This window comes from Sebastes fasciatus, chromosome 10 (genome assembly GCF_043250625.1).
Source record: "Sebastes fasciatus isolate fSebFas1 chromosome 10, fSebFas1.pri, whole genome shotgun sequence".
NCBI lineage: Eukaryota > Metazoa > Chordata > Actinopteri > Perciformes > Sebastidae > Sebastes > Sebastes fasciatus.
The window spans coordinates 31,206,289-31,230,590 of NC_133804.1; the positions used below are offsets into that span (position 1 = coordinate 31,206,289).

The following is a 24,302-nucleotide window of genomic DNA, read 5'->3' on the forward strand; positions in this document are numbered from 1 at the left end:
GGCCAAAACACATTTGATGATTTTAGTTTATCTTCCTGCAAAGCATCCAGACAGAATAGTAACATGTGGCAATGGTCTGGAAAGCGTCGCTTTGGGAGATAGAAGAGAGAGAGAGAGACAGGGAAATTAAATCTTTTTGAAGGCTAGTGTTTCATTCCAGTCAGTCCCTCTCTTGCCGTCTCTGCTGGGCAGCGTCCATGCCCACCTCTGCCAAAGCGGGACGCTGCTGCCATCTGTCTGGAGCTCTTCAGTGTCCCGGTCTTCCTGGCACGTTTGCGCCGGGAGAGTCTGACGAGCCATTACCAGACTCGAGCAGAAAAAGAGGGGATGTGTTGCATGAGGCTTCCAAATGGAGGGAGATGTATAAATCATGCAAAAAAACAAAACAAAGGGAGAAACGTTTGTGGACGCGTTTCTGCCTGCTTAGTAGGGACGTTAAGAAAATATCGAAGACATCAAAAGTATCGGATCCCACTGTTCTGATTGCAAAAGTCAACTTTTTTACTCAGATTTTATGCATATGGTGGTGTGGTCTTTATACTATGACAGTTATCACCTTACTTACAGTATCGTAATATATTGAATACCTGTATACGTATTGTATTGCCAGATTCTTGCCAATACACAGCCCTACTGCTAAGTGACTCTCCATTTATAATTTCATATGGACCACACACTAACACACGCACATACATTTGCAACAGATGCCCTCACATGCCCTCTTTGAAGACACTCCATGTGGGATGAGGTGGAAGTGCAGCCATCTGTATCATATGGGATCACTCTGAAATCGCCCTGCCCGGCCTCGCTGCCTTCTCACACATCCGAGAAGCTAAAACCCCGGGCGTCCTCTGTAACCGTGCATCCTCTTTTGTTGTTGTCACAGTTTGTGTTTAGTTTTACGGACATTTATGGAGCTGTTAGTGTGAAATTGTCCTCCTGTGAGCCTGCAGGCACAACCAGGGGTAAATGATGAACAAATCATCAGCATCCAGTCATTAACGGGTTATCAGACGACGGGAACGAGACTGCAAATCTATTCTCCTCCGATGTTTTCTCCCATTTGTGTGTCTAATTGACTTCATGTGTCTGTGTATGTATTCATACTATAATGCATCAGACTGTGTCGGTGTTGTGCGTATTTTCTGCATCCCTCCTGTCAGTTCTTCATTGATCTGAATGGCCCAGTTGGCATCGTGCTAACAGCAGACAGGGATAGAAGAGAGAGAGCCAGCCATTAGTCAGACGCAGCCTGCACATTATCCCCGAGCACATGACAACAGCTGCCTTGTCCCGGCACAGGGGCAGGGTTGTAAAGTGAACGTACTACGTCATGAAGAGGAGGAGAGGAGGAGAAGGGAGGGATTTTTTACTGGGATGTTAGTCGATGCATAATAGTCCACAGAGCAAATAGACTGCATGTGACTCATGATGGGTGGGGCCTTCTTTTGACAGACTTGAGAGTATTTTAGTGTGGTTACCAGGCGGGGCATCCTGGTGACCCAGAGATCTACCACATGACATGTGTGACAGTGGTGTCCTGGCTGGGTTTGGATCCAACCAAACACATGTGTTGCACGTCATTCCTCTCTCTGTGTAATTCCTATTGCTTTCCACTGTTAAAAACCTAATTGACAACTATCTTAATGACCACTAAATTGTTTCGAAACAGCATGACTAGGCCATTTGGGAGCAGCTGAAGATGCTGTAAACACAATTATGATGCATTATCACTAGGGCTGGGTACTCTATACTTTTAAAGTGTCGACCAAAATAACCCGGCATCAAGTAGTATCAAAACCTTGCAAGTCAAATGATGACTATTTGTAGGGGCTTTGTCGCAACCAATCACCGTAAGCGTTCTCCGATTTAACGCGACATGTGATTGGCCCACTACCGCAGCAGCTCCAACCCATACAGTCTGTGGTGTGGTGAAGTCGAGCACAGTGTATTTGACTTAGTTGGCAGTTCTGCGTGTCGAAATGCCACCAAAACGTTCGAAAGTATCGCTGTACTAAATGCCTGTGGCATCTGATAGAAACAAATGTGGTAGTGGCATTTTTACGCAACTGAATGCTATCACATGATGGGTATGGAGTGAAGTACTCTATTGGTATCTGGGATCACTTTAAAGGTAATGGTATCATATTTTTTAAACGATACCCAGACCTAATTATCACCTTATGAAGTTATTATAGCGAATGAGGTCACACACATCCAGCAGACATGGTGCAACATAGGCATTCATTTATGTTTTTTAGTCACTCTCATTTTGGTCTCCACCACACACCTTAGGGGAAATATCTGGCTCTTTAGCTGCTAAATGCTCCACTATATTCACAAACTAGTCGCTGACTGTGTCTGTCATCTGTTTGGTGCGGAGCAGGTAACGTAAGTTAGTTTTTAGAGCTTTTTTTTGCTGAAAGCAGCAGTCTGCAGTGAATAGAAACAACTCCAATGAGCTGTAAGATGCTAAAAAAACGCTCCATAAAGCTGAGGAGAACTGCAGAGTTGATATTTCTCTGTGGTTTCGACTCCTTTCACATTACACTTTATGATTTGATCCATCGTTGCTATGAAAATACTTGTAAGTGCAGAATATGCACCAATATACTCAATCCTATTGAGCTTTTTAAATTTAAGTAAAAATAAGTAGTTGGTAGTCAACTCCTTGGGGTCTGCAAACTTGTGATAACTGACATTCTGTCGACTTTAATACAGCAACTAACGATTTTCTTCATTATTATTTAATCCAATTACTATTTTCTCAATTAAACGATAGGTCAATAAATGTCAGAAGCCCTAAAGATAATCACTAATATGGATAGCTGATATAGTAAGGCTCCATCATGACCCTCCTCTGTCACCGCGGTGACATCATTTTTTCTTATCAATCTCCTCTCTTCCGGCGATTACAACTATCTGTTATATATATATATATATATATATATATGGGGGCCTGGTGTGCAGCAGACTGAGGAGGAGTATGAAGCAAACACTGGCCTACTCCACCCCTACAGCATGGTGACTGCCAGTCGCAATAACAACCAATTAGAGTCAGGATTCATGAACAAATGGAGCATTCCCAGAAGGCCCTGCTTCCCCCGCTTTAGTCTCCTCAGCTGAGCTCATTGTTGACCATGAAAGGAGGTAATTTAAGCCAATTGAATGACTATGCAATGACTCACTCTGCATGTGGTGAGTGCAAACATTGTGAGATGCGAGAAAAAGGGCCAGGGCAAACTTTACTTATCAGCCCATTTTCAGCTCAGGTTACAAATATGCTGATGTGTTCAGGTGACACGACTGCTCAGCGGCGCTCACGGGACTTAAAGATGTCAGAGAGCAGGTGGCATTCCTGGTATTTGAAATCTTTTTCCCACGCAGGTAAAAAACTGAAATCCTCTCTGTGCTCACTAAAACACCTGCAAAGATTTCAAAACTGACAGAAGCAGAGAGCCCTTCATCACTCAGCGCTGAGAGACACATTTCAGTACTAACAGAAAAACCTTCAATGGGTCCCGCAAAGGTTTAGTTTTCCCCGACTCAGCTGTGCAGAAAAACACCGGTGTGCAAGATGGCAGAAAATGCGTGGGCTTACCACTACCATGTTATTGAATGGTTGTCAGCACAGACATGCTGTTTTTGCAGGATCCTCCGGGTTCCTGTAAAGGAAATGACTCAGTGATATGAGGCTCGAGCTCATTCCTGGAGCCCTGTGATAGCACACATGAGGCATCAGAGGATCCTGGTCATCATTTCTGGACAGCAGTTCCCTTTTGGTACAGATGTCATTAAACTACACACACCAGTACGTAAACAACAGCAGCTTTAACGCCAAGGAAAACTGCTCAAACACAACTCTAAGTGAAGTAAAAACATGGCTCAGTTATACTACATTTCAAGATAACAAAAAAAGGTAAAATCTTGATTGAATTATAGCAGGAGAAGTGTTGGAAAAGTGCTAATTTAATTAGTTTCTAGTAGGAGTGGAAATCACAAGCGGGCCCACAATATGATCTTATTGCGATTTTAAACATATTGCGATTTATTACCTTTTTTTAACTACAAATTATGCAGCTTGTCAACATCTGTTTTATCTAATAAGATACAGTTTCACTCTGTTCATCTCAGAGTTTTCATTCATATCTTATATCTTGACGTCAGAGGTCAAGGAACCCCTTTGAAAATGACCATGCCAGTTTTTCCTCACCAAAATGTAGCGTAAGTTTGGAGCGTTATTAAGCGTTCTTCCCGACAAGCTAACATGACATGGTGGGTACAAATCGATTTCTTAGGTATTTGTAGTTTCATATGACACCAGTATCTTCACTCTAGCTTTAAAACTGAGCCCGCTACAACCTCTGAAAGACAGAATAGCGCCCATGTTAAGAGGTTAATAGATTATATAATAAAAGGTCGATACTTGTACACGTCTTTGTAGCGATACACGCACAATATTGCAATACTATGCTGTATGTTTTTTTCCCCCAGCCCTATTTTCTTGTAAGAAGACAGCAATTAAGGAGTTGCATCAACGGCAGACACCACTGCTACATCACTATGTCAGCACCATATAAACTGTTTTTGTATACAGTATTTTCTGTGCATTCGAATCACCACCCAGTGTTGCACAATACAGCATGTCTCACCATGTTGCATAAAGGAGTGCTTTCACTGCAATCCTGTGGCCACACCATGCGTGTGGCGGTAAAATGGCAGAGACGGGGCACAGAGGGAGGCACAGACACCGGCTATAATAGCACGCAGCTGCAGAACACAGGGCGTCAGAAAACAGAAAACGAGAGGGCGCCGCGTCCGAGCCGGCGCTCACTGTGTCGGTCTTAAAGGAGGAGGCATTTGGCTCAGCTCTGTGCCAGGGCCAAATGAAGACTGAGAGAAAAACGTCACCTCATCAGCCCGGGCTTTCAGAAGGAGAATGGAATTTAATCTCATCTCCTGCGAACCTTGTACTTTTCCACTCAGGCTCGAGGCCCGTGTCTTCCTGTGACAACAGTTGTTTGTGTCAACTAATACACTATTAGGTATCACATTTTTGAAAGATTAGACATTAGCTTTAGTAGGATATTATGGTCTGGAGAACAGCTCAGTCCCCAGAGACAAAACGTCTCCAAAGACCAGATTCCACTTCTTTTTTGGTCAATTTTCATTCAAATATGTAAGAGGCATGTTTCCTGCTGAGATGTTACAGGATGTTCTCTGTCCTAAATATATATATATATATATATACAGTACATATATACTCTTCTAACAGGCCCTTAATCATAACACAGCATACTGGTCTTTCTTGTTTCAGGGCATACAACAGAAATAATGGCAGCCAGGAATAGCAGTGACATATTTTAGAAGAAAAAAAACACCCACAAACTGACCTGTGAATCTTGCACTCACAGGAACAGCATCACTGAGCAGTGGGTTTCTGCTGCTTCCTGTCTGTTAAACCACACTCAGAAGAAAATTTCTTCCTCTGTGTAAGAGCGGAAAGTTCTCAACTCCCCCTCCTTCCTTCTCAAACAACATGCTATTACCCTCGTAGATATGAGACTCATGACACACAGGTAGCATTTCCTACATGAATAATACGGTTTTATCTCCACGAGTGACGTAAAAAGATAAATATATATATACATGTAGAGCTGCAACAATTGATTGAGCAATCTATTGAATTAATCACCAACTATTTTAATAATGGATTAATCAGTTTGAGTATTTTTTTTAAGAAGATAAGACAGAATTGTCTGATTCTCAAACAACAAGCTCTTACCCTGGTAGATACAGTATGATGCTTGTGGCGTAGGTAGCATTTCCTACATGAATGATATATCTCCAAGAGTGACGTAAAAGATAAATATATATAGTAATCTATTAGTTGTCAACTATTGAATTAATCACCAACTATTTTGATAATTGATTAAGCAGTTTGAGTCATTTTTTTAAGAAAAAAAGACACACAAGTGACGTAAAAGATGAAAATTCATCGGCTTTCTTTCAAAGTCTGGTACCTTAACACGGCGTTTTATGGTTTTTAGTTGGAAAACATGTTTTGCATGCAAGTATTTAAAGCACAGATTTGATTTAGACCCACAAATACGATATATTAGAAGAGCAGGCTGAAAATCTTGTTTTAAAATGAGACACCATTAGATGTTCACATTTTCAAGCCTGCAACACTCAGGTTGTTAAATGACAATGTAATGAGGCTCTCAAAGCCACACCTGCCATTTGCAGACTTGTCTTCCCCACAATGCTGACACAAGGCGTGCAAACACAGACAGCGTTACTAACCCCCCACCCATCTACACATACTTATGTACATCCCTCACAAGGCCCCCATGAGTCGCTTTTACAGAAATTCTCAGAACAAACTAAGTTCCTGTCACACAGTTCTCACTTGTAGGTCAGATTGCGAGTATATCAGTACACGGTGTACAACTAGAACACCCCGCAAACTTTTTATGAGCCACTGAGAATAACCGCCCTAAAGCACAAGTACAAGCCATTCATTAACAATGTATAAAACGTCCATATGCTGAATTAACTTCAGCTCCTAGTTGATGTATGAACAGACAAGAAGCCATGGGAATCACACAAAACTGCATGTGTCATTAATTTCCATCTTGACTATATTACTGCTGTCTTAACAAGATGAATTCAAAACACCGAAAACGGAGAGGAGGCACGTTTTTGACTTAACAGATGCAGCACATTTTGTCAGAAACTACCCCCAGCGGCCTATTTCTATTATGTGGCAACAGGCCACATGTCACACATAGGAAGAAGCATTGAAGTTGTGAAAACAGGACAGGAAATTGCAGCAAAGGTTTTTTAGAAAAGACTTCTGCACCCTCAAACATCACAGTTTGATGCGCCGTGTGCCTGCTGCTGTCATGTCCATGAGACTGTTTGTCTCGCACCAAAAATGCCAAAGAAAATTCCTAGTGTATACCTCTTACACCTGGCAATAAACACCATTCTGATTCTGATTCTGATTCTGATGTTATTAGAGCATCTGGATATTGTTTGTAAGATGTGGAGTGAAGAGAAGGTGCATCAACGGTGGGGAAAGATTACCATTACTAAAGTCTGAAGGCTGATATAATCTACTATCTATAATCTACCACCAGTGATGTTTTACATTTTAACCAGTGAACAGCCAGGGCAGGCTAAACATGACAAGCCTGTCATTTAAATGGTTTCTATATTATTCTTTTGTAATAAAACAACAACAAGGCGAGATTAAAGGTTTGAAAAGAGATTTGTTGTTGTTAGGAGCGTGGCAGACCTTGGTATTTTGCCAACCACGACTGGATCTAGACTGGAACTGGCTATAAGAAACCAAACCTATCCACTGCCCTATATCCAAAATAACAACACTTTCTCTAAAAATACCAAAACAAGATGCACAAATGCATATTTTAACATACAGAGACACAACACTATGTCAAACTAGGGATGCACCCATACCGACTCAAATAGCTGGATCGGGTGACAATAGGGCTGATCTATTCAATTCAGTTCTATGTTTATATATTATATACTGGAATTTTAATTCCTGTTTAAGTTTTGACCAATTTTGTGCTGCATTAAAAAGTTTTTTTTTTTTTTATTAATTAATTATATTTTTTTCCTTTTAGTTATTTTCTTGTCGTCTGTGGGTTTATGTCTTATTTTGCTTTGTTAAGCTTTCAAGGCAATGCTGATATGTTTGTGTTAAAAGCTGTTATGGATGTGAAAGAATCCTCGTCTATGGTACCTTGTGTACAACGTCATTTGACAAACTCAATAAAAAGTTGATCACAAAAAAAGGTTTACACTCGTCAAGTTGCTGGTGTATGATTCATTATTTTAATAATAAATAACTTTATATCTATGTATTTATTTGTCACATTTTGATTTACAAAGTTAAGAAAACAATGTTTAAGTCAAGCCTGATGTTTCCTTATACATAAATAATGATCCCAGTCACTTCTACACGGTGAGGCATACAGCTTATTAATTAAACACCGATATCAGATCGGTACTCGGTAGGCCGATACCCAAAGCCCAGGTATTGGTATCGGGACTGAAAAAGTTGTACCGGTGCATCTTTATGTCAAACAATGCTATTTATTGAGTTTACAGGTTTGTCTGCTATATTATGGATCAGTATTCTTTACTCATTCTCACATTTGGTCCATGCAGGCTGCAGTCAGAGCTGCTACGTGAAATACATGTGGAGAGCAGAACTTATACAAATGTTGAGCATCCGTTGTTTCTTTGCATTCAATTATTTTTATATTTGGTCATTATTACAACCTGCTTTTGAATGGACACTTCGTGTACTATATTATGACTCTTTTATTAACTCACATAGCATCCAATGTATCTGGCTCAAGAAGACAGAAAAAATCCTGGAGACATGTGAAAACAATATGAACCTAGAAGCAGCTAGCATTGCTCTCTACAGCCTCTCTATGTGTCTCAGCTCCATCACGTCATTTCAAAATCATGATTCCAAGTAAAAAAAACTCAAAAGGTATAAAGGTAAGGGTAAAAAACATGCAAGTCTGTGCGTGTGTGTCAGTTGCCTCACACTGCCCTGCTGCTGATTCCTTTCTTGCAGACATTTTTGAAATGCTTCATCCCAACTCTGCTGTTGTTTTGGCTGCTATGTGGGAGCAATTTGATGCATGACTAGACTGGAAAAGCTAAATTCTCCCCTTTTTTATCCAGTAAGCAAGCCTCCCACAGGCCTTAGACGTGTTCAGGAGGCTAGTGCGTAGAATAACCTCCATGTAAAAGAAGAAAAATAATACAATTTTACACAAACTCTCCTTAAACATTAAAACCAATTCAAATCCTGAAGTGTTTCTAAAAGCTACTGTGCTGCATGATGTACCTGCTTCTTAATCTTCACACGCCCATCCCTGATGTGTTTACGTTCATACCAATACCAACATGTCACAGCACAGGTATTCTGGCGGCAGCAGGAGCGAGAGGACATCATACCAGCAACAGCAGCAGTGTCCTCTCAACCAAGCTTGAATAAAAAACAAGGATGACATTACTGTTTCTTTATTTAACTATAAACCACAGAGCCAGTTTTACTCCTGATTGCAGCCACCGTCACATTATGTAACTTCCCACAACAGCTAATTTTCTCAAAGGGAGAAATTTCCAGTTGGAGCTTATATGCGGTATATAAACTTTGCCAATACACTTTCCACACCGGCCTTGCAGCATAGCACGAGGTATGTCTTCAGATGGAGCACTGAAATCTCAAGTCTGAGGTAAGGTTTGGAACAGGGGACCCGGCTGTTGCAGAGGAGGCTGCATACCAAACAGGTCTGGACACAAGCAGGCTGATGTGTCCACCCAAAGACAGGCATGCAGCACTACGCCTAGAGATCAACAGAGATGAAATAATCTCATTTTTCTTCATCTCGTCATCCGCTTTGGGGTCTCAAGCTCTTCTTAAAGGTGTAGTTCAACATTTTTGTGATTAAGTTTATTTGCTTTTCTGCCAAGATTTAGATGAGAAAATCGATACGACTCTCACATCTGGACAGCAAATATGTAGCTAGAGCAAGCAGCCAGTTAGTGTAGCTTAGCATTAAGACTGAAAACAGGGGTCAACAGCTAGCCTGGCTCTGTCCAAAGGTAACAAGATCTTAACCTCAACCATCCTGTAAAACCGCAAATGTTTGTAGTGGTCAAACGGTGGTAGTACAACTTCCGTTACGTGATGCAATTGGGTCCAAAAATACTTTTTCCCATAGACTTACATTGGGAAAAAGACGTCTGTAACTCAGTGGATAAAATGCACTAATAGCTGAATCCAGAGTCATTCCCTTCCTCCGTTCATGTGAATGACACCCAGAGGAGGTGGGAGGCGGAGTTAAAGGAAACGCTACTACGCATGCTCTATGGGCCCAATGGATGCAGAAGATCGCCGGATGATCCGGGTACTTTATCACTCGGCAGTCGAGCCATTTTGGCTTCATGCACCACTGAGACACTCACAGGAATGACCGGGAGCCCGCCTACAACGCTGTATCCAGTTCTCTTAATACATCCATGGGTTGGCCGCAATAATTACATTTTACCGCGGCCGGGATGCGTTTTAATGTGAAGAAATTCTTTGTAACATAGGTCGACATGTCACAGGAGTCACAGATGTTTACTGATTGGTTGTGTGTACTCTCTGGCTGCACATCACCGCTAAAAGTTAAACTTTTCCCAACTTTTAGTTTGACCGCACTTTGCCGCAGAATCACATGGCTGCAGCTCGCTGAGCTTGGGAGCGGCCGCTGCAGCTTTTTATAGACATTGCATTGTAGCTCGCCGCAGGCCAGCTTTCGCCGCTGCTCTGGAATTCGGCATTAAACAAACAAGATGTGAAATATTAACCAGTGAGCTTTAAAAGGTGCTGGAAGGTGGATGTTGTCCTCGTTGGACAGAGCCATAGCCCTGCCCTAGTCTTTATGCTAAGCTAAGGTAACGTAGCTTCAAGAGCGGTATTAATCTTTTCATATAACTCTTAAAATCCACTATCCATTCCGTCACACTAAAGTGTATTCATATCTACTATGTATGATAACGTGTCCTCTGTGGGAAAAGGTTGAAACACTATGAAAGATGCTAATTTTGCAGCTTTAGCAAAGCCGTTTTTAAGATTCCCGCAGATCAAGCTCCAGTTTAGCAGCTAATAACGAGTAAATCAGCTCCTCTCATCTGATCCCCCGTAAAGCCTCGCAGATAGGACCACTCACACTGAGACAGCTTGGCCCCTTCAAGAGGGCTTATCTGATTTCACACAATTGGATAGTGGGTCAGTGTGGTGTTGGGTATCGCTGGCCAATGTTTCTAATCTTGAAGTCAGTAAACGTCTCAGGATCTCAGGACAGAAGTGCTGAGTCAAGACGTCAGGTGCATACTTCAAATAGGGACAAAAACTGTTAAGTCACGTGACTGAACCGACAAGCCTGATCTACAACTTGAATGACATGCATGCTTTAGGTGTTACATCATTACTTACACCTCCGTCAGGTGATCGTGACATGTTTTCTCTAACTGTTAATCCCAACCACTTTCATTTAGATCGTTTATTTCAGCTGCTGCAAACATCAATCAAAGGTTCATTTGGAGAAGTATTAAGAGCTTGTGCAGGAAGCAGAAGGACACGGTCATGGTCAATATTTGAAAAGGCCTTATGAAATACACTCGTTTATGATAGTCAGGTGATGAGGAAGGTGCAGCGTGGGTGCAGGAGATGAGGACAATAAACTACCTGGCTAAAGCGCCGGGCGAGCTCAATCTGGTCGTATAAGAAAATATTTACATGGTGTTATTGTTTAACCATATTAAGGATCTGTAATAAATGATATGTGGGATGTAGATGAAGATAAGAGTTCAATACTTTTTCAGGAACATACATTAATGACTTGTGTACACGGAAACCTTTTGCTTCACTACTACTTTGAATAAAGAGGCCTGACAATGAAGTCTCCGGAGGGGGCTGGGAGTTATGTTGTTCTGACGAGAATCACAATGCAAAAACGCAAAGGTAAACAAGGAGTGGCTGTTGCTTAGGAACAAGCAGAGGGAGAGGGCTTGTAAAGTCGGCTCTGTGGTACAAGAACGAGTGAGACGGTGGGCCTCGCTCAGCTCAGCGAAGGACCGGCGTCGCATAAACAGACAACTGAGTGGATTCTCAGAGTGTAGTAGTGCCTGTGTAGTAAACTGCTCCGACTGGATGAATCAAAAGACATGAATGGTAAAAATGGTCTGTTTGTACAAGCAGAGAAATCGTGACTCACTAATAGTACTACTGCAAAGTTACAGCTATAGTTATGAGGTTGACCCAGAAACATGATGTCAGATACTTTTAATAAAAGTGATGCGATGTGAATGGAGCTGCACTCTTTGCAAATCATGAAAGAATAGTTTAACATTTTGGGAAATGCGCTTATTTACTTTCATGCGGAGACTTAAATGATACCACTCTCGTGTCTGTATAGTAGATAAGAAGCTATAGAGCCAGGAGACAGTTAGCTTAGCTGAGCATAAAGACTGGGAACAGGGGGAAACAGCTAGCCTGGTTCTGTCCAAAGGTAATAACTAACTAAATAAATAAATAAATAAAATAAATAAAATAAATAAAATAAATAAAATAAATAAAATAAATAAAATAAATAAAATAAATAAATAAATAGTAGTATAGTAATAGTAAACAAACAACATATAATATATTATCTGGTGAGCTATAAAAGGTTTTGTTCTCGTTGGACAGTGCCAGGCTAGCTGTTTCCCCCTGCTTCCAGTCTTTATGCTAAGCTAAGCTAACTGGCTGTTGAATGTGCGTAGCTTGGAGACCGGTGTCAATCTTCTCATCTAACTCTCTGCAAGAAAGCAAATACAATAAGATTACACAAGAAGAAATAATAGGCCTACGGCAAATCTCTGTAAAACCACAACGATTTCACACCTTTTGGTTTTGGTATGAATTAACCAAACAAGCTATAACGTGTTAATCAGGGAGCTTTGGAGGTACTGACTGGTGAGCGGATTATGTTACCTTTGGGCAGAGACAGACAAAATCGCTGATTAATCTGTTGATTACTTTCTTGATTAATCAATTTGTTATTTGGTCTACAAAATGTCAGAAAATCGTGAAAAATGTGGCTCAAGCCCAAGATGACGTCCTCAAATGTCTTGTTTTGCCCACAAATCAAGGATATTCAGTTTACTGTCACAGACGAGTAAAGAAACCAGAAAATATTCACATTTAAGAAGCTGGAATCAGAGAATTTAGACTTTTTTTTCGTTAAAAATTACTCAAATAGATTATCCAAAGAGATGGTAATTAATTTAATAGTTGACAATAAATCGATTTTTCGATTAATCTTTGCAGCTCTACTTACAATAAAGTTGTTCTATATATGACAAGTGTGTGACCTCTTTAGGCTTCAAGCATATTTCCCAAAAAAAATAAGTTTCAGTTTCAATAGGGATTTGCTTGAAGGGCAAATTTCTGAAGAAATTAAAATGTAACTGAAGAGACACTATCTCCAAAAAGCTGTCACTTCTGCATGCAGCTCTGTGTGTGTGTGCACTGACGTGTTTTGTGGCGTACAGCTGTCGAGCCCCTAGTTTTTCCACACATTTGTGTCCACCACAACCAACCGCATGTCATGACAAATCTTCACAAAAAAGGACACCTTCGTGCTTGTAAGTAAATGTGGCTCTTTGACGCTCAATTTAAGCTAAACGAACTGCCTGAGCTTCTGCCACAGACCGTTCATTTCTGGTCATTTCCATGAACACGCAGGAGAAGGTGATGAAAGGGAAAAACACATTTAAATAAATACGAAAGCAAAGCATCAAGGAAAAGGAGGAGAGGTTTCAAGACAAACATAAACAAATTAAGCAATAACTGAACTTTAACTCTGGCCTCCACAGCTAAGACCTTTCCACTCAGACAGGAGTTCAGCAGATCATCTGAGTGCTGGAGTCATTATGGGCATGGCCAGTTTTCCATCTAACAGCCTGCTGCTGAGGCTCCCAGACACAGACACCACTGCAGCTGGGTGTCTGCGACCCAAAGCCTCTGAAAACCATGTGGGAAATCAATTTCCCTCTGTGCCTGGGTCAAAATGCCTCTTTGTACCAAGTGATACTGCATTAAAGCCAGCATGATGTTTAAATTAGCATGAGGGAGTTGGCAATAGACACTCAGGATGTCAGTTTTATGTTCAAATGCATCGCAGCCTTTTTTACCTCAAGCAGGGTGGAACCCACATAATGGGAAAGAAAAATAGTGCAATGTGTTTTCAGGCATTATACAGTATAGCTAGCAATTTATAGCTAGTCAGCTATCTGTATCATGTTCCCGTATTTACAAATGACCATACAAATAACTGTGCTGCAAACAAAGACAGAGCCAACAGAAAGCTGTAATGGAAATTTTTTTTATGAGTTTCTGCATGCTGCTTATCTGGCAGAAAATAAACCTGCATGCACCTCCAACCTGTCTCCACCCACACAAGCACTACGACAGATAGACTTTAATCAAGATACATGCACGACTTCCACGGTAAAGCAGTTTACTAGAGAAGTTGAGTATATTAATAAACTTTGAAGAAGAACTGCAGGCTACTGAAAGGACAAGTAAGCAAGTTTCTTACTGTCTGTTGGCCTCATCCTAAACCTGAACTTTTATGCTATCCACTGAATTCAACTTTTTATTTAGACATGTAGCTATTAGGGCTGGTTGCTATGGAACATTTCTTTTTACCAAATACCTCGATATCAATATTGCGACGACATTGTACGGTTGACTATCGGTGCTTTTACAAAATATTTACACAATGAGATTTTTGATAAATAATCATAAGTAAAGTGGATATAATGACGACGTGGGCAAAGGCAAATAATAAAACGTTCAGAAAATGATATAACTTTACTGTAATGCAGCATCTAAAACCAGGAAAAAACAACACTTATGATATATTATGATATATCGATATCCAAAATCTAAGACGATATCTAGTCTCATATCACGATATCGATATATCGATATAATGCCCAGCCCTAGTAGCTATAGGATGCACTTTCTTTTTTGTAAATTCAGCTAGAGCTGCAAAGATTAATCAATTAGTTGTCAACTATTAAATGAATCCCCAACTACAATCGCTTAAATCGGTTTGAGCCATTTTTTTAGAACAAAAAGTGTCTTAATTCTCTGATTCTAGCTTCTTAAATGTGATATATTCTGGTTTATTTACTCCTCCATGACAGTAAACTGAATATCTTTGAGTTGTTGACAAAAACAAGACATTTGAAGACGTCGTCTTGGGCTTTGGGAAACACTGATCGACAGTTTTCACCATTTTATAGACCAAACAACGAATCGATTAATCGAGGAAATAATCGACAGATTAAACAACAATGAAAATAACCGTTAGTTGCAACCCCAGGAATGTAAAATACGCTGTTTTTCTTTGTCTTATATGATAGTAAACTGAATATCTGTGAGGTTTTTGACTGTTGGTTTTGGACAAAACAAGACATTTGAAAAGTTCAGCTTGGACTTTGGGAACTTGTGGCATCCATTTCTTTTGACAATTTTCTGACATGTTGTGGGTCAAACAATTGATCGAGAAAATAATCTGCAATGAGGTGATAAAAATAATATAGTAACTTTACTGGCAGTGGAAAATAATCTACAGATTAATCGAAAACAAAAATAATCCTTAGTTGCAGCCCTAAAACCAGCATCCAATCCATGTGGAAGAAGTACTCCGATCCTTTACTTGAGTTAAAGTATTACATCCACTATGTACAAATACTTCATTACAAGTAAAAAAAAAAAAAAAAAAAAAGTAGGAGAAGCATAAAGTAGCATCATTTGGAAACACTCAAGTAAAAATTTTACTCACAGTAAGTACGGTAGTTGACTTGAGCATGATACACTGTGTTGACTCTGCAGTCAGTGGACCTATTTGTTAAGAGGAGACTTTACTAGCACAGAATCTGTGCCCTGACCGACATGGTACGTTGCATAACCAGGAGTGTTATCAAAAGGTGTGACCTGATATTCCACATATCATCTCTCTCTCCCTCACACACACTCTCCCTCTCTTTCTTTCTCTCTGTGAGTCTGAAAACATGACGCTCTTGTCTTTCACTTATTCCTGCCAGGTGGGTGTTATGAGTCTCATACAAGTAGAAGGTGGGAGCTCATATCTTTCACGGTTCCTAGTGGGTTTAAGGGGATAAATTAGAGTAAAAATGTGCAAAAGGTGTGAAACTTTGTTGTCCTGTCACTTCACCATATCAACCACTAGAGCAAACATAAAGATATCTGATAGAACTAAGTCAACCATTGATATATTTTGGATCATAAAGGGGTTTGTAATCACTGTTAATTCCCAGCATTACCTCACATCCTTTCCAGTAATCAGGAAATACGTCTGAAGAGAAATACACAAGAGGGGAAAAAAGTACCATCCCTGCTTCTCTGATACAAGTCAGGAGTTTCAGGACTGAAATGAAATACATCTGAACTGAGCTCTGTGTTCAGGTGTGATGATCACATCTCTGGTTCGTCATGTTCCTCCGAGCAGCGGGCTGCCAGTCCCAGCACGCTCCGAGTATGAGAAGTTGCAACACGGGGAGACTTGCTCAATCGATTTCACTTTATTTATCAAGGGAGGGCTTCCTGAAGTTTATACCTGCAACACATTAACACAGATACACGAGTGGCTTTGACCTGCTGTGTGCAGCTATGCCCGGAGCACCTGGAGACACAGCTCAGTGCCTTGCTCAGTGGCACCCTTGACAGTAGCCGTTGGGGCAGAGAGGAGAGTGTTACACATTAACTTCCCCCACCTAGCTTTTTTTCCAGCTGGCCACAGGAGTTTTCAAACTTCCCATCACAAGCCCACTTCTTCAACCTATAAGCCTCCATCCACTCCAGAAACAGAGAGTGCTATTGGAAAGTAACATGGCACAGAAGAAATGGAGAATCTGACATGGAAACATGACGGAGAAGAAATCCATCAAAAACAGCCAAACAAACCATCAAAACAGGATGACTCTGCTTTCTCATTTTAACATTTTCCAGGCAGGTTTACTAAAAGATAATGACTGTGGGGAAAGCAAGACTAGTTTCACTATGAGTCCACGTGTTTTCTGCACCTCCCTCGATAAATGGGAAGTAATAATGCAACAATTTAAGATATTTCATTAAAGACGACCGTGAAATACTGGTCTCCTCTTGGTTTAAAACATTTTACCAGTTCTAACTTCTAATATATTTAAGAATTTCTCCACTTATTTTCCACATTAAGACCAAACAGGGCGAGTTAAAGCTGAGTTTATGCCACTGACATTCAATCAGTATAATATTTAGCCTGTGCAAATGCATTACAGTTGCATTATTGCTGCCAAGAGATATGATGTGCATACAAAAGATAGAAATACTTTGTGATAAAGAGCAGTTTGTACCTGGCTACATGAAACTGAAGCTGGTTCTGTGTTTATTCAATTCGAGGCATAAAAAAAACAGTTTGTACGTGACCGTAGAAAGTGTTTATTCTATTAGAAGCATGTGCCTTGTAATGTGAAACTGAATAAATCCTCCATTTTTACATATCTCGGCATGCTGGGACTGTAGTAATAAAGTGCACCCGCCTCCTCCTCTCGTCATGCCCTTCTCCTGCTACGCCCTCGTCATCTTGCCCAAGCCTAATGATCTAATTACAGGCTAAGACTTGTTGACTTTGTATTGAAAGAGGAGCCTACCTGACACTACTGTCCAGCCTCCATCTCTCTCTCTCTGTCTCTTCATCAGCCTCTATAAGTCCTCTGAATGAGGCTCACACACTAAACAGCGCCTAAAGCATGAGTTCATCCTCTGAGGCACGAGGGCCTCATTTACAATCCAAATCAGGGTGGGCACAGAGGATGATGAAGAAGTTAGGCCAAAATGCAAACTCACCTGCTCAACACAACAGAGCCATTCACTCACTGGGTCATGTGTTGATGTTACAGCAGGTGTTAAACACAAATAGGCCAGTTGAGCAACCTAATAATAGTTTTCAGTAACTGAGCCTATACAGATATTTATTTGGTATCTCTGAAGTGATCCGTTCTCAGTTGCCCGTCTTGGGCCTCAACTGAAAGTTACGTCACACATTACATCAACCAGATCAATCCTGAATGCCAAACCGATGAAATAATCACAAGCTTTGGTCTTTTGCATATAACTACTTTAAAAAGTTTGACCAAAATTGGATGAAAATGTGCACTGGTTCAAAGCTTTTAAAGGATAACTAACTACAGCGCTCTGTGCTATCTATACCGCAGCAGACGAATAAAAAGTGGGCGTGAAAATCTAGATGCTTCTCAAACCCTGTTTATTCAGCGGTATAGTATGTGCACAATGTCGAGTGCGGTCCAAAAAAAGTGCAGAGTAGATTTCTGGTGAAACAGGAAGTGTGCTTTTATCTCTGCAGCACCGAGCAACATTTAGAAACAGATTCTCAGCAACATTAAGAAGAATAACTTAACTGGCTGGTGGTGAAAAATGACTTTAGGGAAGGTCAACTAATATGGGCATGCAAGAGGAAGCTAAATACTGCGGGTTTAAACTTCCCTCTGAAGTGAAATGAAGATCTTGTAGGCCTCTACTTTACATGATGAGCAACACTGATGAACTGAAGATGTTCATGCATGAAGCAAAGCATGACTGGCTCCACGCACCAGACTGTGGAGAGCAACAACAGCAAAAACCACAGCAGCTTTTTGTGCAGCATTGAACATTGTTAAATGAGTACTGTATTACATTTTGGAAAGCAGTCACTGATCAAAATCAACATGATGTGTAATTACTGATTACTACACCATGAGACAGACATGTGGGCTTGGTCAGGGGGCTTGCAAAACACTGTTCCCGCCCTTGTTTCAGCACGCCATATAAGGCAACAATTCATAAAAGAAAGGCAACAATCAGGCGTATCAGCAAAAGATCATTCGTATTAACTCTTAAAATGTCAAACACAGAAACTCAAAGCTATTACTTGATCTGACGCGTTGTCAAGCCGTAGAAAGTGTCAACCGAGTTTGAGTGAACTGGTTTGACGTGTGCAAACCAACATAAAAGATTAATATATAAAACTCCCATAATCAGAGTACTATGAATACTGTTTTGCTGATATAGAAGAAGGCTTGGAAGACATAAGATGGGGAAAAACATGCACCTAAATATCAACTGAACTTACATGACTTGTTAAAGCTTTCTTAAGAAAACCTAAATATGTCAAATGTGCAAATGAAAATGCCATGATGAAGCCAAAGGTACACATTACAGTGACCTAGTTACTGACCACTAACAAATACAACTCCCAAATGTACATACAAGCTAACCCCTTTAACACAGAAATGTTTATTTAAACTTAAAAAATTCATTTAAAGCCATTTGTTTCTACTAACAAGAAGCAACAAAATAGAGTAAAGTGTGAAGAGGACGAGGAGAACTATTCATCACTAACCTCAAAGACTCAGGATTCGGGTGACAACGTCCATAATAGCAACCGAACAAGTGTCGATCACAGTAGCCAATGAAAATCAAGAGTAAAATAGACAACAAAAGGCGAAAAGCGGAGTAATCCAAGGTGCGTTCGGAGGGGGACAAAGCTGTCTGAAGGTGTGGACCACTGGCCGGTCTCACACCTCTTTCTCACAGTGACAAAACAAAACTGGAGAGGGTAAAAAAAAAAAAGACAATGCAATGGCTGCAGAAAAAGGAGAAGTGTAGTGAAGCAACTTGTCCTCTCCCTATGAGTCACGCAGCACTGTCGCCATTGGTAGGGGAGCCCTGAGGCAGAGTGCTTTCACCTGGCCAATCAGCAGCGAGTATCGGCCCTGAATGCAAAATCCTTTCAGGTGAGTTCTTGGCGCGGCGGGGATTGGACGGCGCTGCGGCGGGGGAGGGGAGAGCAGAGAGGTCCAACCAGAGGGCCACACCTCAAACAGCATGAAAGACGATAGACGGGTTTCTCCTGCAGAGGCGGAGGAGGAGTGCTGGAGGTAAACAGTTGGACAGGTATGTACTTACTTTAGACTTTGACCATACAATACGGGGCCAGGCATGGTGATTAAAATCTGTATGGCAGCCCAGCAAGTAAAGTTCACATCTCCTTGTGTCCCATTAAAACATTTACAATGAATTGTGAGTCTATTAGTCGTGTCAGGGAGCCTGTTAGGCTGCTGACTTGTAAGGGAGTTGTTCTCGCTGCAGTAGAAAGCCCCATAAAACAATTCCTACCAGTGGGAGGTACAAAGAAATGAAACTGTCTAAATCGACCGCGTTTAGGTATGAGCAAGTGGTTCACCTCGGAGGCCAAAAAAAAATCTCTCCTCCTCCACCTCCTCTTCAAGACTCAGTGATCATGATCATGGGAACGCTCCTGAACAATCATCACATGCAAGTTTATCTCAGGTCGATTGATTAAAATATTTAATCACGATGATTGTCCACAGTTAAATCGCACATTTTTTATCTGTTCAAATGTACCTTAAAGGGAGATTTGTCGAGTATTTAATACTCTTATCAACATGGGAGTTGGCAAATATGTTTGCTTAATGCAAATGTATGCATATATTTATTATTGGAAATTAATTAACAACACAAAACATTGACAGATATTGTCCAGAAACCCTCACAGGTACTGCATTTAGCATAAAAAATATGCTCCAATCATAACATGGCAAACTGCAGCCCAACAGGCAACAACAGCTGTCAGTGTGTCAGTGTGCTGACTTAACTATGACTTGCCCCAAACTGCATGTGATTATCATAACGTGGGCATGTCTGTAAAGGGGAGACTCGTGGGTACCCATAGAACCCATTTTCATTCACATATCTGGAGGTCAGAGGTCAAGAGACCCCTTTGAAAATGGCCATATCAGTTTTTCCCTCACCAAAATGTTGCGCAAGTTCGGAGCGTTATTTATCCTCCTTACCGACAAGCTAGTATGACATGGTTGGTACCAATGGATTCATTAGGTTTTCTAGTTTCATATGATGCCATATCTCCACTCTACCTTTAAAATGGAGCCCGCTACAACCTCCAGAAGATTGATTGCGTTAATGCCTTAAAGAAATGAGTTAAAACGATTTTACGTGAACGTGTTATTACCGCATTAACTCTGACAGCCCTAGTTATTACGATATGCAGAAAGTGTCACAGACAGCAGATGGTACACAGATAATTTATACAGACACATATCTTGTTAAATTCAGTGTACTCAGATATTACTGAAACTTGATAACGATCTTTATCAGAAATGACGCTCAAGCAAACAGGAAGAGGTGGTCTGTGGTGACTGTTGAGAGCTCTGTCTTCACACTCTTCTGTGCATCCATTTAGACATGTTTTCCACTGAAAAGCAACAAGTCATGTAGTATATTCAGCGGTCGAATATGTAAATAAAAATTTGGCTCAAATTGTGATTGTTGCGAAAGAACATAAACATAAACACACATGACCTTGGAGATTGATATACAAAAAATGAACCCATTAAACTCAATTGCGACCGCAGCGGGGTCTGTTTGTCACGGACGCCCCAAATCACCCTCTCAGTCTCCACCGAGTGCTCTCATCATCACATTAATTCTTCCTGGCCTCCATTCAATGTAGTTCAGCTCAGAGTAGAAAGCAGCCGTTTGCCTCAGAGCAAATTGATAGCCTTGCTGCGAGGGGGAAAGTTACACTAAACAAGCTCCATTTATCACCGCCTTTCTGTCCACAACCCCGACGCCTCGGAGGAAACTCTTCACTTCTTGTGATATAAACTCTTAAGGCTAATGCACTGCAGCGCTGCTGAAAACTATGTAAACACACACACATGCATGTACACAAGCACATTTAATTCCATGTTACTCCCCTTATGTAAGCCTTACAGATAATCTTAATCTCTGTGCAAACACCAAAGATTTATAAAACTGTATCTGAGGCCTAAAGGAGAGCTGCATACATTTAGCACATTCCTGTCAATATTAGGGGGTGTAACAGATCAATTGTGTTGCAACACGTTGACACTATCAACAGGGTACTTTTTTATCTTCTGGGACTTTAATTTACCCTTATTCTACATCCTGAAATCACATTTATATATTCACTCTGAAAGGAAAAAAGCCTTCAAAGCAAAGGAGACGTGAGAAAGCTGCAGTACAGAGCATACGCTTTTGGTTCCTGAAGCACAAATTCTGCAGATTCTTTACAAAATTTGAAACGGTAATGAGACTGAGCTACATTCCAGCGATCTGTTAATTGTGGGTAATCAGCTGTGTTGAAGAAATATTTCCCAAACAGAAAGTCTCTTAAGGAGGAGCAAACAAAATAAATAAGAGGCCATGACATCAAAACACTTCATGGCTCTCCCTCAATGAATACTAAGCAGCACATCTATTCCTCTATATGTGTTGCTACTACCTTCAGAGTTGTCCTTGTTGTTTCTGGTTAGAGGAATGTGAATAATGTGAACAAAGAATCTCTACTTGCACATGAACTATAATTCCATATTATATATACACGTACTGTATACTTTAATCTTTCAAAATGAATTCAACATGTCAAAAAGGTTTGCAACCATTCCACAATACCTGCCAATGCTAATTTCTGCTGAATATATTTGAATGAAAAGGATGGATAGCAAAGACATTCAAACAACAGATTTCTGATTCAGATTTTTGACACGGCCGTCGGCGTCTGATACTGCATACCGCCGCACAAGGCACCCTTTAGCGCCTGTATGAGAATCACAAAAAAGACAGTCTATCCCTTTACTCCGGAGTCATATAAGGACAAACTCTTTTTACAGGAAAAAGGGGAAAACCTCATGTAAAGCAAGACATAGACAGAAATAGATAGACATATCTTACATGTTTAAGTTGATGTTTGGTTAAAAACAGCCACTGAAACATTGTTTAAAAGTTTGGACTTGAATAGAGATATAATTAAAATGTTACTTAGCTACACCAGACACACATCTTTGGTTTACAGTGTTTGGAGAGGCACACTCACGTCCTCAAATCTAGACTAAACTGTAAAGCCTCATGAATGTCAATAATGTGTTATTGTGTATTTTCATTTGAATACAGCAACAAAAAAAAACTGTTTGCACTTCTTCTCTCCAAAGAATTTACAATCCTTCCAATTATCTTCTGTAATACTGAACGCAAACTCACCCAGATTTGCACAACAAATCACATCCCCACTCTGGGGGAAAAGCAATAAAAGTGAAGATGTTTAAATTGCTTAAAATGCTTCATGACATGTCAGTGGGATACAATTAAAACCAGCCCACAGTGTGAAAACGCTCTCTCACACAGTGCATTGTGTTCTCACATCATTTGTACAATGGTGGTGTTTTAACTCGAGCCAAGCAAAAAGAAAAAAAGCCTTGATGTGTGATCAGTGCAGAGCCATGTGACCCTGTAGACTCACTGAAAAGACACACCTTTCCTCTGCAGCCTAAGAATGAAAAACACTCTTTACTCTTTTGTGCTCGCTCTGCACACGGGCCAACCACAACACAACCTAAAAAGCCCCATTTTCTGCGGTAAGTCCCCATTACAGGGCAGAGCACAGCAATACTTTTGCACCGCAAAGCTGTCGCGGTTAAGGCCTGTGACAGTGAATTCCCATTAAGATAGATCATCAAGATAATTGCATGCTGTTAATCTTCTGGCTTGTTTATCCAAATGTCATTTTGAGCTGCTAGATTCACATTTTAAGAGAGGACGAGCGTTGCTGTCATTCATCGATACAGTGTTCACATCCTTTTTGTACAGATTTTTTAAGAAACAAACGTGAGGAAAGCGAGCAAAGGAGTAAAGTCATCTCATCATTGAGTAAAGTCATCTCATATTTTCACAACGACGTGGCCATCTAGAATGAAGCTAAGTGGTGAGTGAGAGTGGTGTGAAAATGGTCGACAAACGCCGCTTTGTTTCATGTATGTATCATAACAACAGCTTGTATATCCGTCAGCCTAGGTCTTCCAGTTTCCCTTTTTGAATGACGAATACGGACTACCGCTACCTGCTATTTCATTTCACGCAGGCGCAGAACGTTCTTGGTAGTTGGCCATCGGCTGTAGTCTTTGCGGTGTGTTCGAGTGTAACTTTTTGGCCTAGACAAAGGCAACTTGAGGCGACTCAACGGTCGGCCTTCGTCGACGCTAGTTCTTTGACGTCGGGTTGGTGTGTCCGGGGCTTTAGTCAAGAACCTTCACATTTTCTTGGGGGAACAACCCCTAACTTGATATCACCCAATATCTTTTATTCTCTGTAGAAACTCAGAATGTGGGCCTCGAAATGATGGCTGATACCGGCCGATACACACACCAACATGTGAATAAGGGGAGTACTGGCACTTTATTTCCTGTTCAAGCACTGGCCTGAATGCTTATTTAATGGCTCAAAGCTTAGTAAATGGAGCCCTTTGAATACAGTATGACTAGTCCTCCTCACTACATTTAATACTTTTGCTCCCAAACTTGATTTATAGGACACATTTTATCCAGGTATGCCCTACAAACTTGTACCTGACAAACAAACTCCACTAAGAACTGCACTCAGAAAATCCAGATCGCTCAGTAAAGAGTTATTTCGGAGTATACTGTGGGGTTACAAAACCTGACAAACATTTTTGGAACAATCCTTGACAGGATGAGATATGGGAGCCTTTTTGGAGGACGCACAGAATTATTTGTGTAGCTTGGAGGTCATC

At 40.7% G+C, this 24,302-nt stretch overlaps 2 protein-coding genes across 6 annotated transcripts in view; one reads left to right on the forward strand and one right to left on the reverse strand.

Annotated features, from left to right (window-relative positions):
- Positions 1-24,302, forward strand: part of pttg1 (PTTG1 regulator of sister chromatid separation, securin) — a 324,950-nt gene that overhangs the window by 248,886 nt on the left and 51,762 nt on the right. The window lies entirely within an intron of this gene.
- Positions 1-24,302, reverse strand: part of elf1 (E74-like ETS transcription factor 1) — a 47,655-nt gene that overhangs the window by 12,962 nt on the left and 10,391 nt on the right. The window contains exon 1 of one of the 5 annotated variants that reach the window (XM_074649346.1): positions 19,056-19,417. The exons of 3 other annotated variants lie outside the window; for them this stretch is intronic. The gene's annotated coding sequence lies outside the window, so the exon portion shown is untranslated. Of the gene's footprint in view, positions 1-19,055; positions 19,418-24,302 lie in introns of those variants that run through there. One more of the 5 variants, XM_074649344.1, reaches the window with a different exon arrangement.